Below are 15,732 nucleotides of genomic sequence, written 5' to 3' on the forward strand. Positions count from 1 at the left end.
CGGACTCGCAAGTTGCAAGTCCCAAGTCGCAAGTCGCAAGTCGCGAATCGCGACTCCCACTCCAACTCGAACTCCATGTGCAACTGCAGCTGGAAGTCTTCGGAGTGAAGCTCAGTCCCATCCACTTGCCCAGTGCTCGCCGAGATCACGATTCACAACTTAATCCCAGCCAGCTAGCTCAGCCGGTTTACTTTGCACTACAAGAAATATATTTTGCATAGGAGTAATGAGTTTAGGTTGAACATGGAATGCACAGAAATCATCTTCAGCTTGTCGTAAAAGATGAAATAGTGTTGATAAGTCATTAATAAATAGTGCGAATATTCATTTTGTAATCAAATTAAAACAAGTGGATACAAGTAATAAGAGAATATATGTAAATATTATTAAACTTTAGCATAACAAACTAAATTTAATTAATCGCATTTAAACGATCTTAGTACCCCGAGAATATGAGTTAATTTTTTTTGGTGCACTTCATCTTCCCTCCACGACGGCCAGCTCATCTAGAAAGGTGCAGCATCGTTTGTCCATTTGTTTCTGATGCTTTTGTTGCGTTTTGTATTTTGTTCATTCCACATTTTTATTTAACATCCGCAAATCGTCTGCCGCCCTCTCTTTTTGCGCTTCGACCACGCCCCCTATTCGTGGAGGCCAGGCAATCGGAAAGCAAAAAATTGCCAACTGATTCATCGAATCCGAAACAAAATGAATTCATTTGTGCGCACAGGGCCGTCGGGCAAGGTGGGGCACTGGGCTTTCTGGGGGAGGGAGCAGCGGCCTTTTCTAATTGAAGTGTTTGTCTAGACCCCGGAGCGGTGAATGTTGCAAGTGATTAGCAAATGGAAGGCAGAGTGGATGGTCCGAGTCCGCGGATGGCTTGTTAAGCGGTCCGAAACGGAGGATTGGTGGAGGCCAATGATTTTGTCCATACGGGGCAGCCCTTTCCTACCAAGCCACCGAACGCATTTTTAGGTAAAGCTGGGCCTAATTTGAGAAAATGTTTATTAACCAATTAATATTTAATTAAATTCAGACCTAAACTGTCTTCAGAGCTCGTCAGCTGGACAAGCTTAAGCACTTTTAGCGCAGTTTTAAAGCTGGTTTTCAACGTTCGAAGAGCGGCAGTCATCAGGCGGAAAACCACACAAAAAAAAAACAACAGCTCGTGCACTTTTATCAGAGGGTAATAATTCATTACACACTTTTCGCCTCCCTTTTTGCTCACCCTTTTCCTGGAACCATCAGCTGGCATCGGAAGTGCTGCAGTTACCGCAATCGACGGCCATTTTCCCATGCTCCTGGGAGCGGAAAAGATGAAGGGGAAGGGGAAACGGGATCGGTCAGTTAGCGGGGCAAACAGTAGAAAAGCTAACCGGTGAGAGGTGGAAGTCCAGTTGATAAGACATACGCACCTCGGAAAAAGGAGGAAACACAAGGAAAAAGGATAAGCCGGGATAAGCCACTCAATTAACTAATTGTCCTCAAATGATATTCATTAGAGGAAAAGCCCCGGACGGCGCGGACTTCGGGGGGAGGAAGAGCAGCCTGACGGATAAGATTTCAGTTATCGTAGGACCAAAAAAAGAGGTCCAAACGGGGCCATAAATCAATGTAACTGTCAACGTCAACGGCGTCAATAGTTAAGTGCGAAAGGGAGAGCACGAGAGACGGAAACCACCCTCGAGCGAATGCCACGCCCCCAACCCCAAAGGACCAAATCCCAGGCCATGGTGGGGGGTTGGCATTTTGCATTACAACTAGATGATGTCAGCAAATATGAAATAGCTAGATTGTTTCAAAGTGTCAAAGGCACACATACACCCGCAAAATGTCCTTATGAGCATTTGCACTTCCTTTGGCCCAAGGCAAACAGGATATTACAAGCAGCTTGTGGGGAAATTAGATCTTCACAACTGCCTGGCGACCATGGAATCTTTCACACAATTTCCCAAGCAGCACAAGGATTTGAAAAGCGGAAGAGGGACGAGGCGGGGGGATATGTACGGGGTAGCCATGTATGTCAAAGGTCCCACGAGGGCATCGGTGGCGCCACTAAAATACATGTTGCTCTTAATTGGAATGATTTCGTCTGTGAAATATGACTTCTCTTCTGGTGACTTGAATTTGAAAGGGGAGCATCGGTCTCTGGTTCTGGTTAACATTCCATATTTGGGGATGAATGTGCTCCGTTCTGATTGGGGTAACTAAAACTAGCAGCGCTGTGTAGAACTGTGAGATGCTCAGAACAAAAGTCGCACTAACGCACAGGACTCACTTCCTGATTTACTCAACAGAGCAATAGTAAACTAAAAGTTCATATAAGCTACAACACATTATATAGACAATAATCAGCACTTAATTCCACATAGCTGCCCATATATCGCTCAATCTCACTTATTGTTGGGGCATAACATGACCACCCCATCCATCATATCCCTCCTTATCGCCCACCGCCAATATGATCTCTTAGTTATGCATCTAACAAATTGAACTAATTTCCTATGCTCACCTCTTTGTCATTGCAGGTAAACACGCAACCACTTTGCAGACCGCCAAAGAGAGGGACAGACTGATGCCATCTCTGTCTGTCCCCCAGCAAGTAAGGCACGGGGGAAAGGGGGCATGGGGCTTTGGAGGGGCAGCTGAATGGGATGCATTTCAAATACCTTAAATGCGCAGGCAGCATTCCAGCAGTTGGCTATATCTGATTCCTGTCAACATTAAAATTGCAGACCTGACAATGCAACGGACAAAAGAACCGAATTGAGCCGAGGAGAACTGAGCCAAGGCGAACGAAGCTAAGTAACCCACAGATAGAGTGACAGGATACAGAATAATGTGGGGATGCGACGGGTTTCGGGGGCTGGGGCTGCGGCTGCGGCCAATTGGCCATGTGTACTCCTAGGCGATAACACAATGGCTAAAACGCCCCAAACTGGTTGCAGCAAGAGCCAGTGAGTGGCAACAGAGATTATAAATTGAAATTGAGTTCATAAAACACGAATCAGCAAAACGTTTAACATCTTTATTTCTGCGAAATGGCACAGACACAAACCGACAAACCGACAAACCCAAGTCTCCCAGGCAATCGCAATCGCATTGCCAATGGCATTGGCATTGGCACTGGCACTGGCACTACCATCCGCAGATGGAACTGAGACCGGGACCAAGGTGCGATTTCCTCGACTGCTCCTCGAATGCAATCAAACAAGCGCTAGTCAATTGCAGCCATGTCGATTCCTTCTCCGGGCCAGCAGCCAGCAGCCAGCATCCTGCTTTCAGACCATCATCTCCCAGGCCGGCAGCCTGCCAAGGCAGTCTGGCCAAGAGACTGAAGTCCCGATTCCCGGCCAATACCAAGAGCAGCGAATAGACAGACAGACGTACGCGAGTGCGAGCAGCCAAGCTGCCAAAGTGCTGGAGGACCGGCGGCTGAAGAGATGGGCTCACCATGGGCCAGGCGGTTGGGAATCTGAATTAAAGTGTTTGATGCTGGCATTTGAACTGCACATCAATGGGATTTCAATTCCAGGAACTCTTACTTTCAGAACATTATGTTTTGTAATCGACCTCAATTATTTCCTGCCGGTTTTATAGTGCATTCATTTTAACCAAGAAAAGCACTTGCCAACCCCACTGTAAGAAGCTTTTTTTGGATGCTGTGCGAGCATCTTGAATGCGGAATGTGCACGCGTTGAATTTCTTGTAGACGTGCGATAAAAATTTGCGACATTGCAACAGTTTGGCGAACGTGCGAGCGCGTCGAAGGTGATGCCGCACGGACCCCCCTTCAGCACGCCCCTGCCTTATTGGCCGCTCTTAGCATAAAGCCGCTGCAGGGCCAAAAAGCAGATGACACTGCCCGATACTCCTAATCTGCGCGAATAAAAATGTAAATGAATTGAAGATTGCCCCGGACCGCATTTATGAGCTATGACCACTTAAGGGGCGGGCTGGGGAGGGAGCGTGGACACAGGTGACGAGTGCGATTAGGCCCGGACTATGGGTGCTTTCCTGGCTCTAATAGGCCGCGACGGGCAGGTGAGCAGCGCTCAGCCAGTGCATGGTGACTGAACCGCTGTCCTTACCCCAAAAACCAGTCCGATCTGATGGAGAACTGCCGGCAATCCCCATGCCATCCCGAGACGGGAATCCTAACGGAGCTCAGCCGCCGAATCGGGTTAAAGGCTCACATCCAGACCCGGCACAAACATGTTTTTACTTCCCGGACGAAAGCGCACCAAAACCGAACTGAGGAAATAAAGGAGGAAAACACACACGGCAATCTAAATGCCACCAGATGGGGTCAGGGGCGGCGCGAGTGGGGGTTCCATGGCAGTGTGGGAATATACTGTTAATAGACATTTTTAATACTGCTATAATTATACTATCCTAAAATCGGGCAGGCCCGAGACGAACGCAAGTTAATAGACGACTTGCATTTCTGAAACTGAGTTTGGAATTACTAAAAGCGTACAGTTCCAACTGCTGTTACCAGCCATCCCCTTTTGGGCACGCCCCTGCACGACCATCTAAGACTGCCATTTCATGATGGCTTCGTTGCTAAAGTGTTTGTCGATAAACCAAGGCGAAGGTGATGGGGGCTGGAGGTGGGCCGGTGAGGGGTGTGCGATTGACCAAGGCGCATATAATAAAAATTAAATCGCGCAATATAAAAACGCTCAAGTTGGAGAGGTGGGAAGCGGGGGCACAGAGGGGGAACCTAAAGCGAAGACGGGCCGAAATGAAAACGTAAGCGGAAAAATCGAGTCACGAACATTGAAATATGTGTTGTCCACGGCCCCAGAGAGCTGATGAGGATGTAGATGTGGATGTGGATGTGGATGTGGATGTGGCTGCGGAGGACATGGACATGGCATCGACTGATAAATGCGTGGAAAATGCAACAGCTGCCAGAGCTGGATAAGAACGCTCCGCACCAGCAGGCAGCCGGCAGGAGTTGTGGATTTGGATGCGCCAGCGGAATAAGAAGGAAAAGTGGCCGAGGAAGAATTTCCTTCACAGAGGAGGTTTACTTGCTGAGGCAGCCGCGGCTCTGTTGGTAAACAAATCATTTGAAAGGATTTTCACACACAATCCATCTTCGTTGGGCCGCTGACTGAGCCACACTGAGATCTGTCTCAATCGGTGCACTCCAAAAAATAAAGAATTCTACCATATTTTATTTGGCTACCGCTACAACGCAAGTGGCTTACAACTAGTAATTTTTTTTAATTTCATTCAATTGAAAAGCCTCTAAATCCTAAAGAACTAAAGTCCAATTTCAATGTGAAAAGTATACAAAGTGGCATAAAATGCGGTCGATATTTTTCACCGTGCACCACAGTTTTCTCCTACTCTCCTCTCTAATCCCTTTTGAGCGGCAGGCAACCTGTTTGTTCGCCTGCACAAAGGACCAACTCCTTTTGAGGCGAAAGTGTTCAGGACAAAAGGCCAACTCGGATTAGAGGCAGTACAAAAAAAGAGAAAGTTGGCATTGTCGTTCAGGATTTTCGCAAGATATCAATAGGCAAAACATTGACTTGCCGAGAGAATAGAACTTATGCAATCGCTTCGCTGCAGTTACAGTTTCACAGCAGTGGCACAGAAACAAGGACAAATGGCAAGGACACGCCTGCAGTTTTCCTGACTTTTGTCCCTGAGTTCCAGCCCAGCGCAATCTTATGCAATTTCGGAAGAACGCGAAGGTCAAGGGAAAGGACAAGTTATTCAGGGTTTTATGACCACCGATCCCTAATCCTCGTTTCCTGAGATGAAGTGGTGTGGGAAGAGGCGTGTGGTCAGCCAACTGTAGCAAGGTCAATGGCTGTTGTCCTCATTATTTATATGGTCATTAGCTAAATGATAATTTTAACGACCTCCTAAGTTGCGATAATTTTTGGGTCTAAACGTGTCTGGAAATTCCTAATCTATTTTTTTTACTGTCGTTTTCATTTGGTATACATATGCATACAAATTCGGAATCGTTGGAAAATTTACACAAATTATTCGGTAAAATTTTTCTAATTTCCTTTATTTCTGTCCACTTTCTTGTGAACTGCATAACACTATTACTTAATCAAAATTAAAATATTTTCTTCACTTTTATTTCAATTTTCATCAAAGGAATTCCCATCGCAAAACTCAACCTAATCTGTATGTAAATTCAAGTAATTTCCCTTCTCTGAAATTAGATTAAATTCCTTTTGGCCAGCCATCCCCTGCCAAAGTCCCGGAGTCCTGCGAAGCATTTTGTCAGTTTCGTTCTGTTGCTGCAATTTACACAGAATTAAATTCACACTGTCCTCGAGGCGGAAAGACAACACAACTCGAAGTGCGATCGAGGTTGGGGCGGCAGGCAATAAATGAAAAAATTCCAATGCAACATTTGAAGTTTATTGGCCATAAATAAGGGGCCAGAGACCCCCCTTCGAAGCAGAGGCTCAAAGGACACTCGGACTACAAGTCGAGCGAGGACAACAGGCGACAGCGATTGACAATTTGATTAAAAACGAGTATCGAGTGGAAAAATGCATGCTGCCAGGATGCATTTACACTTTTCCCCACTCAGCATTTAAGTGAAAGTTTCGTCCTGAATTTAATTTGCGCTGGCGGAAAAAGTCCTGCGAATTACCAAGCCATTCATCCGCTTTGAGTAATTGTTGCTAATGAAAAATGGGAGTGGGCGGCGAATTTAAGTGGCTAATTTCACTGGGGCTGACCAGGAATCCGCAATTTCCAGGAGCTGGGGGACAGGAATGACAAATGAAAATGCAGCCGCTGCACAAAATGCAAATGAAATGCGCAACTGTGGGTGGTGGAGGGGTGTTGTGGGGTTGTTTCGGGACAATTGGTTTTCCATGTGCGAATGTGTGAACATGAATGCAGTTCCCCGCCGTCGTGTGTGTGAAATGCATTGCATGGGTATTTCATGCAACGTTGTCCGTCCTCTGGCTCCTGTTTTACAAATTTCCCATTTATTGGCCGTGACAAAATATGATACGAAAATTAATATTATTGATTAAATAATTGAAAATGGCAGCAATAAATTATGCACGGCCGGCTCTCCGACCCTTTTGGCCTATTTCCCCAGCTTTGCGCCCATTTTCTGACAGTTTGTTGTGCGTTTTGGAATCGGCGTTGACATTTTCCGGATCGGGATTTCGCTGGTCATTCTGTATGGTATTTGAATGATTCTCAATGGATATGCATTAATTTGGCGATGGCTATTGATTTGTTGGGGCTTTTGGTTGATAGGGGTATGCGTTTGATAGATGGTAAACTGGGAACGATTGATAAAGAGGGAGAACGACAAATAGTAATACACTGACAATTAAAAGAACATTATAAATAAAAAGCCGGTACATAATAAGTATTCCATTGCTTATGTTTTCACCAGACATGTGCATTAGTCATCAGTCAGTTTTTTGAATCTGCCAAACTTCCATTTTTCATTTGGGCTTTCATTTAGAAACAATTACCACAGAAATTTTCCACCCTTAGAAGGCTTCGCGTTCTCTCCAGCCCATTTCAAATCCCCAGCTTCGTTTGCCTTTCGGTTTTAATAAAATATTTCATAATTCCCTCGACGCTTTTGCTATTGACACTTGCTGATGGCATCTCTTTCTTTGTCCGTCGCTGTCTGTGGCTCCATCTCTTTCGCTCTGAGCCCCCTGCTGTGCAGTCAAACGCGTAGGTGAAAGTTCACTCCGGCTGGTGGGGGAAGATGCACAACAGTGTCCTCCGTTGTTCGATGTCGTTGTTGTCCACAGGACCTCAGCTTGGCATCATCAACAATGCCAGGAGCAGACGCTGGTCCGGGGGGTCTGGGTCCACTCTGAAAAATAAGGAGCAATAAAATTACCAAAATTATTTAAAGTTTCAAAATGTGGTTGCAAAATGCACTTTCGCAGTTCCGATTTTTCCCATTTAAGAAAATCTCTTAGGACCTCATCTTACCTCCTTACTAGCCGCCTCTAGTTAACCTCTTCTAAATTAACCGACATTTTTGTAGTGCAATTCGGCTGGGGCGCTTGTGGGTTCGGTCCTCTGGCGACGGCGGCTGAATTGATTTCAGCGTTGATGGCGTTGACACAAAAAGCTTTTACGGCGCCCTCTGCGGTCGCTGCATACCGCTGGCCACCTACGGCGCATCCTGGAAGCCACCCCATTCCCCCTTACGTGCTGCATCCTGTTCTTGTTGCTCTGGGATGATTTACATACAAAGTGAACATGTCGTAAGGGTTTTTTTGCTTCCGATCTCTCCTGGAGGCCGGAGCTGTCGCATTCGAGCCATGGCGGAAATTAAAGTTGTGACACCTTTAACCAAAGCCGTGGAAAATGTAAAAATGTGCGAAATCCCTTACGGATTGGCCAAGAATTCGCGATGAGTTGGATTATTTTTCTTCAATTTATTCCATATTTTTTGGTATGCAAAAGTTTTCATTTGGAAATTGCAACCACCATTGTTGTTGTCGCTGTTTTGCGGCTACCTTTTGGCACAAAGGATGTGTCGCTGGTGCTCGTCCTCGTCCTCGTCCCCGTCCTCATCCCATCCTCATCCTCATCCTTTTCCTGTTCCTGTTACTGCTTCTGCCCTCCAGCTGCGTCAGAGAATTCGGGTTTCCTTTTTTTTGGCTGCCCTTTTCAGCTTCGAAACCATTTACGCCCCTCGTCTGCGGGGGTAGGAGGCGGGGATGTGGCAGGGAGCAGGGGACAGGGGGCAGGGAGCAGGGGGCTGGGGGATCACACAGCATGTCTTCTCCTTGGGCAACGTCAAAAAATATCCGCCCGTGTCTGCATCGAATTCAAGCGGCGGTTTATTATTATTTTCTGAGCCCCTCTTATTCTCCGGTCTCTTCTCTTGCTCGTTCCGTTTTTATTAAGGCAGATATTTCTTTAAGTGTAATGAATTCAATTAAAGTTTGTTGAAATGAAGACCCTTATTCTGTTAAAGGCATGAACTTAAATCAGATTAGGCCATCTAGATTTATACTATACATTTTAGTTAAATGGAGTGCCTAACAAATGTAACCCTCGTTGGTCTGCTAATTGTTATCAATCAAAACAGCATTATTTGTATAACCACGACTTGTTAACATCTCCACAGCCAGTGCCGAATATCACCCCAAGTAGGAACAACCCATCTTAGGCATAAGGCCATTAAAATCGTCATTTTAAACCGAAGGGAAAGGAAATCCCTTACCAATTCAGAAGTCGTCAAGGTCATAAAGCCAGCCACAGTGAGCACTTGATAATTGCCACACACAGACGCAAGAAGTAAAAAAGCGTTAAATGATTTACTTAACCAGTTGGCCAGGCGAAAACCCAACGAGCATTTGGCACACATTCTATTAAAAGGCGTGTGCAGGAGCGGGAAATGCGGCAGAAACGGGTGCCAGAAGGAGATGGAGCTACAGAGCAAAGATAAACGTCGACAAAGCGATTTGTATCTAATTTTATGAGGTCATAAAAAGCAATCATTTCGCCATTTGCCGCACAGACCGCAGCTGGCAGTTGCCCATAAAGTGTGTGGCCCAGCCCCTGCTCCACTTCCACATCCACATCCACATCCACATCCACTTCTGATTCCAGTCCATGAAAGGTTCTTAGGCGGCAGTAAAACGGATTTTATGGCCTTAGAACCGCTGCTGCGAAAGCCCGAGGTTGGCTGGTTAAGTGAATTACATGGATTGGCTGCTTATTGGGTTTTAATTGTTATGGTCGAGCGGGAGGTGTGGCCAGTTCAAAAGTCGGAAGCGAAAGGTGCCCCATCCAAACCACTTCCGCCGAAGGTCCGAGGAAGACAGCTGACTTTTTTTTTTATCTGGGCGTCTAGATAAGCGCGTCAAATAATTAATTAGCTACAATGAAAACTTCAACTAATTAGCACAGAAAACAATACTACAGTTGAGGGAAAACTCTGGTTTTTTATTAGTTGCTTTTCATTTTTGGGGGGCGGTAAGGTCACCGAAAACGTGAGGGGAATTCAAATATGCGCAGCGTTTATTTTAATGAATTCAACATATTATTTATATAATAAAGGAAAGCAAGATAGATATTTCAAGGTGCTGTGCCCACAGCGAGTCGAGTCGGGCAGTCGAGGGTTAAGCAAGCGTTTGGGCACTTTAAATAATTATTAAAAATTAGTTCCATGTGTTTCCTGCAGCTGTCCATGAATGGAAATCAACTTGCCGGCCCGACCCCAAGTTGATACCTTTCCAATAATTCCCGCGATGGAGGGGAGGAATCTCCTCAATTTGGGGCCATAAATCAATCCCGGTCCCTTTCAAAATGTCTGTGTTTATTTTCGGGGGAGCTTTTCAAGAAATCTTTTTAAATATGTATTCCGATCCGCCTGTCTCGTAAAGATGTTGCAAAACACTTAAAATATTTGGCTTATTTCATATATTTCCGCCAAATAATAAACATCAGTTTCTTTCCCGAGCGTGACACTGGCAGAGCGCTAAAACTGTCAACTTCCCGCTCTTGTCATAATTAAAACACACAATTTCGCTTAATTCCCTGCTGGCTCTTTTTGTTTAAACAAATTCTTGTCATGGTCGAGAAACCCCATTTGGCACCCAGCGCTGCTGGCTGATTTGGCACTTTGTATGTGGATAATAAATTTGAAAAGGATCTAGTATATTGGCTTGAAAGCGATTTCTGACAAATAATAGCGGGTGCGGATTATTTATGAAGACTTTATTTAAATATAATTGAAAGGGGGTAAGTTACCTTCTGCAGAGCAAAAGAAGAGAAAAAGAAAGGGAAATTGCTGCACAAAAATAGTTGTGGATCTCAACAGTTCTACATTTCGTAGCTTCTTTCATACACTTTAAAATATGAGAATTTGATTTAATCTAAACTGAACTCACAAGTATAAATGCTCTTCAAAATCAGCACTCAAATTTCCTCACACGCGTCACATCGCCCACTGCAATCTTAATTGCTGCTCAATTATAAAATACACAAATAAAAAAGACATTCCCGCACGCAAAGCTAAACAGGAATCCAGTATCCGGATGTTGAAGGAGCGGGTCCTGTAATTAGAGCAATGAGCCGGGCGTCGATCGTTATCCTTGTGGGCAAACATATGGGGCACAATGAAACCCAATTTGGAGCATAATATTTCTCGACTCTGCGCCGCCTGCGTTGTTTGTATTTAATTACGAATATATTTTGAAATACTAGCGTGGCATACAAAATGGGAAATGAAAAATGTTTGCACGCACATGTCATGTCAACTGCAAACGCATAAAATTTATTCAAAACACGCAAAATTCACAAGCCAGAAGAGCAACAACACGAAACACACGTTAACCAAAATTTCAGTCAAATGCTTTGTTTTGGTCACCAAAAAGTTGTGCGGCATCCCGAAAAGGAATAGTTCCCGACACGATTTAAGCGCCATGATATGAACAAGTCCAAAAATATGTCGCCTTTGGCTTTGCTTAAACCGGTTGATATCAAAGAAATATACTTATAAAATTGCGACTATCTATTGTTATAAATATTACGTCCTATCAATAAAATTTGTACAATTCTAAGGAGTAGATTTCCGAATTCTTTGTTATTTAAATATGTAAACTAATTTGAAATATAACTGTGTGACTTCCAAGCGATTGAAAACTTAGAAGTATTAAAATATAGGTTTCATTCTATTAGAAACCTATTTATTTTTATTTCATTTAAAATAAACTTAACGTTTATTGTTGGCTTGAAAATTTGTCTGCAAGTTATCATTAGACGTTCAGACAGGAAGAGGGAAAATACTCAGTCTGGGAGCCCAAAAAGGGCCGAAAAGCCCCGACTCCAACTCCGACTTGAATGAAAGGTGCAATTTTTATGATTTATCGCCATTATTATTATGAAAGCCGCCGGAGCTGGAAATGAAACCACTGCCAGGGAAACCAAAGCAAAGCCACAGAGGCAAAGGCAAAAAGGTAAACTCAAGAATTTCTTAGAGTTAAATTATTCAAAAAAGCATAAAAGCAGCAACGAAAATGAAATAGGAACTGGTGTGTAGTCTCCACTGTAATTTCAAAGACGCTGGCCAAAAGTTTCGGCCAAAGAAACCGACTGAAACAAAAGCAAATTAAGAGGGGCGAACCAAATAGTGGAAGATGGCGGCCCGCCAGGGGAACATTAACATATGCAGCAGTTCACACGATATATATCTATATATATAAGTATGTATGTGTAGGTCCACCCACACAGATACTCGGCCACTCACTCACACACTCGCACTGACAGGTGCCAAGGCATTGAACATTGACTGGCATCTGCAGGGGGAAAAACGAATTCGAATACGAATACGAATACGACCTGAACGAACACCTACAGATGGGATCGATAAGCACTTATATAAGCGATTCGCGCGTAGTAATAGCATATTAACTTGCTCGCGGCCTATCGCCCATCTATCGATAATTTGTAGCGCGATTTGCGCCTCGTTGCAACAGTTTGGTTTGTTGCCGTCATCGTGTCGATAAGGCGAACTTGTGGAGCCCACCCAAAGTAGATCAGCTTATGACTGCAACGCCACTGCATCAGAACTTCAAATTTCAGAGCTGTTCGTGCCGCCACGATATTGAAGGTACTATGGGCACCATGCTAAATTGTTAACTCAAAATGAATATATGCGCTGTGAGATATACAGCCTTTCAGAACTAAAATCAGCTTTTGCACGTTAGTTCCATACCATCAACTGTTCTATAGTATGTAGTAGATTCCATAGTATAGGATCACAGCCCACTGTGCAGTCCTGTCACTAGATGGATGCATGACGCACAGTTCGGGCCAAGTCAGTTCCAGACACCACCAGTAAACAACAGCCCATGTCGATGGCGGGGGTGAGCAGGATCCCTGGCTGAATATGGCTAAAACAGTTTCAGTGGAGGGTGGGGCTGGAGAGGGGCTGCGATATGCTAATACCTCGGTGTGTGTGCGATTTTCTAACATTCGCCGCTCGCAAGAGTTGGCCATTCCGGACAGGTTGAGACACACGCGTAAAAACTGCACAAAATTGACGGCCAGCGAGGGAGAGGGACGGAGATGGGGGAGCGATAAAGATGGCTATAGGGGAGGGAGAGGGATTGCGCCACTAATCGCTTCAACTTCAGCCAACCCTCGACCAAGAGTCCAGACAGCCAGAACTGACCAACTGCGCGAGATCATAGACGTTTGATAGGCGCTTGAGAGGGGTTTGGGGAGGGGCAAGGGGGCTGCTAGGGGCTGCTAGGGGCTAGTGGAGGGACCAGGGGTGCTAATGCACATGTGTGTGCGATGAGGAGAGATGTTGGCCCGATTGGAGCTGGAGCGGCGAGCTGGGACTTGGCCACGTTCGACCAATTCCCGGCAATTCTGCAGTCAAAGCGTTCGCATTTTGATTGATTTTAAATGATTATGGTTGACAGTGATTTATGTGCGCTGCATGCATATATTGGGCCAACAGGAGATGGCCATGTGTCCGAGTGAAGCCCCCGTTCTGGCCATAAAACGAGTTTAACTGATTCGCACGCACACAGGAAGGACAACAACATCGATTCGACTCGATTCTGACTCGGATTCGGACTCGGACTCGGATTCTGATATGGCTTAGATGTCTTAGGAGCGCGTCGAGGTTAGAAGACGGGCCTCTATTCCAAGCACGTTCCCTGACCTAATCTGCGCAAGAACGCCCACAAAATTACCACAAGCTGCGAGCTTCTCGGACCCAGTGTGTGTATATGCCTGGGATTTGATTATGGGTTGGCGTCTCTGTCTGGTCAGCTCTTTTATTGTGGCTAGATATCTGTCTTTTTGTGTCTTTTGGCCGCTGCCCAAAATCGATCCCTTGCCTTAGTTTTAATGAATCGATTTGAACTGGAAATGGGAGCGGACAGAGAGGTTCCAGGAAGCTGCAGGCCAAATTGGATTACCATGTTGGTCATGGCCAAGGGTCGCGATGTGGAGGATTGCAGTTCGGAAAAATCCGAAAGGAACTGGGACGCATCGATTGTGAAACACTACTCATTTATAATAATTCAAAACTCACAGTTATTTTCAACCGCTTCTTTTCCCACAAAAACCCCTCTAATTTGATGTCCATCGTCGAAGCAGGGCGAAACTTGAAGTACAATCCGATAAACCTTGGACCAAACCCAATCTTGATTATCTTGCATCGGGACATAAGTGGAATATAGGGGCAACGGGGCATAACTCGTGCATTGCGTCATTTCATGTCACAATTGTGTGACAATCAAAAATCAACTCAAATCGGATCGGATCGCATCGGATCGAATCGGATCGAGGGAAAAACTGTAACAACTTCATTCCGCAATAAGCGAGATAAATTTGACTTGTAGGTGCGTAACTTACAAGAAAATGTCACAAACCGGTCGCCAACGGCAAACCCGGCTAACAATGAGGCGCAAAAAAGGCCGACAACAACGCAACAGGTTAACCAACATAGTCGCAGGCATCTTGTGCATGCGCAGATCCCAGACCTCCGACTTTAGGCTTCAGACTTCAGACGGGGACCCAGAAAAACGTACTCCGTATATCATAAATACGCATAACTCGTGCGCAAAAACGTCAGACACAAATGGCTAAGAAAAGTCTGCAAAAACCCAGCAACAGAAACAGAAACAAAAACAAAGATCCATGCGAGTGCACAGCGGCCCGAGGCGGCTGAAAGTTGCATTAAATTCATTAGCCCAGAGTCCGACTTTGGCAGCAGGAGCAGGCGTCTTGGCCAGTTGCAATAACGAATGGGCTCGGATCGGAAAGAACGCCACAATGGGTAGCCAGGGGAGCAATTGCATGGAATTTGGATCAAACAATTGAGTTATAACAAGACGTGCACTTGGATAAATGAGGACTAAGTGAGCGCATATAGGATACAAGCCGATAGACATCTACAGAGTTTATGTTTTGTGTTTTGGGACTTCTTATATCTTACCTATTTTTTAAATTATAAAATATTAGCTCACCTAAAGTATTAGCGAGATACAGAAGCCAGCTAATTGTAAAAACGTCACCACGAACTTTTGTAAGCATATTTTCTTTAGAACACATTCAAACTCGAAACGCAAAAAGAGTGATATTTAAGTGCAGGTTCTACTGACAAGTTTTTGAAAATTTTTTTTTAAATGTGACTTCTGTTTCTTCAAGTGTCGTCTTCGGGGACACATTCGTGCTGAATCCAGATCACCTGATGAAGATGTCGAGATCAACGATCGAGTGCGACGAGTTCATAAATTTGTTTTATGAAGTGCCAGAGACATTTGTAACGAATGAACGATCAGCGATTAAGATTGAAGGCACTTCAACAGGGGTTCCCTTGAATGATCTCGGAAGGAAAGCCCTGATTAAGTGCTCACTGCTTGATCTTTAAGCGGCTTTAGTTATTTTGCGACGAGGAAATCATTATCCGGCAACTGTTAACTTTGTCAGCAACAGATTTTCCATTTTCGGGGAAAATAATTCATTTTGGGAGAAAGGAAAAGGGGAAATGAAAAGAAATTGAAAACTCAACAGAAAAATATATATACTTCCCTTACCTTTGTCGGCGGCGCCAATCGAAAATTGTTTGCAAACATTTTTGCTTGCATTTTTTTCGCCGCTGCCTGCCAGCTTCTGTGGGGAGTTTCGGGGAGGTCCTGTGCCCCGAGTCCTGATTCCTGCGCCCAACGGATGCTGACAACAGCCACCGGCCAAAGGCAGTTGGCAGTCGTGTCGCCTGCC

General features: G+C 45.0%; 1 protein-coding gene across 4 annotated transcripts in view; it reads left to right on the plus strand.

The window, feature by feature from the left end:
• The window catches only part of LOC6553142 (homeotic protein antennapedia), a 104,075-nt gene that overhangs the window by 45,494 nt on the left and 42,849 nt on the right, over positions 1-15,732 (plus strand). The gene's annotated exons all lie outside the window — the stretch shown is intronic.

This window comes from Drosophila erecta, unplaced genomic scaffold (assembly GCF_003286155.1).
Source record: "Drosophila erecta strain 14021-0224.00,06,07 unplaced genomic scaffold, DereRS2 tig00000000-arrow-pilon, whole genome shotgun sequence".
Taxonomy (NCBI): domain Eukaryota; kingdom Metazoa; phylum Arthropoda; class Insecta; order Diptera; family Drosophilidae; genus Drosophila; species Drosophila erecta.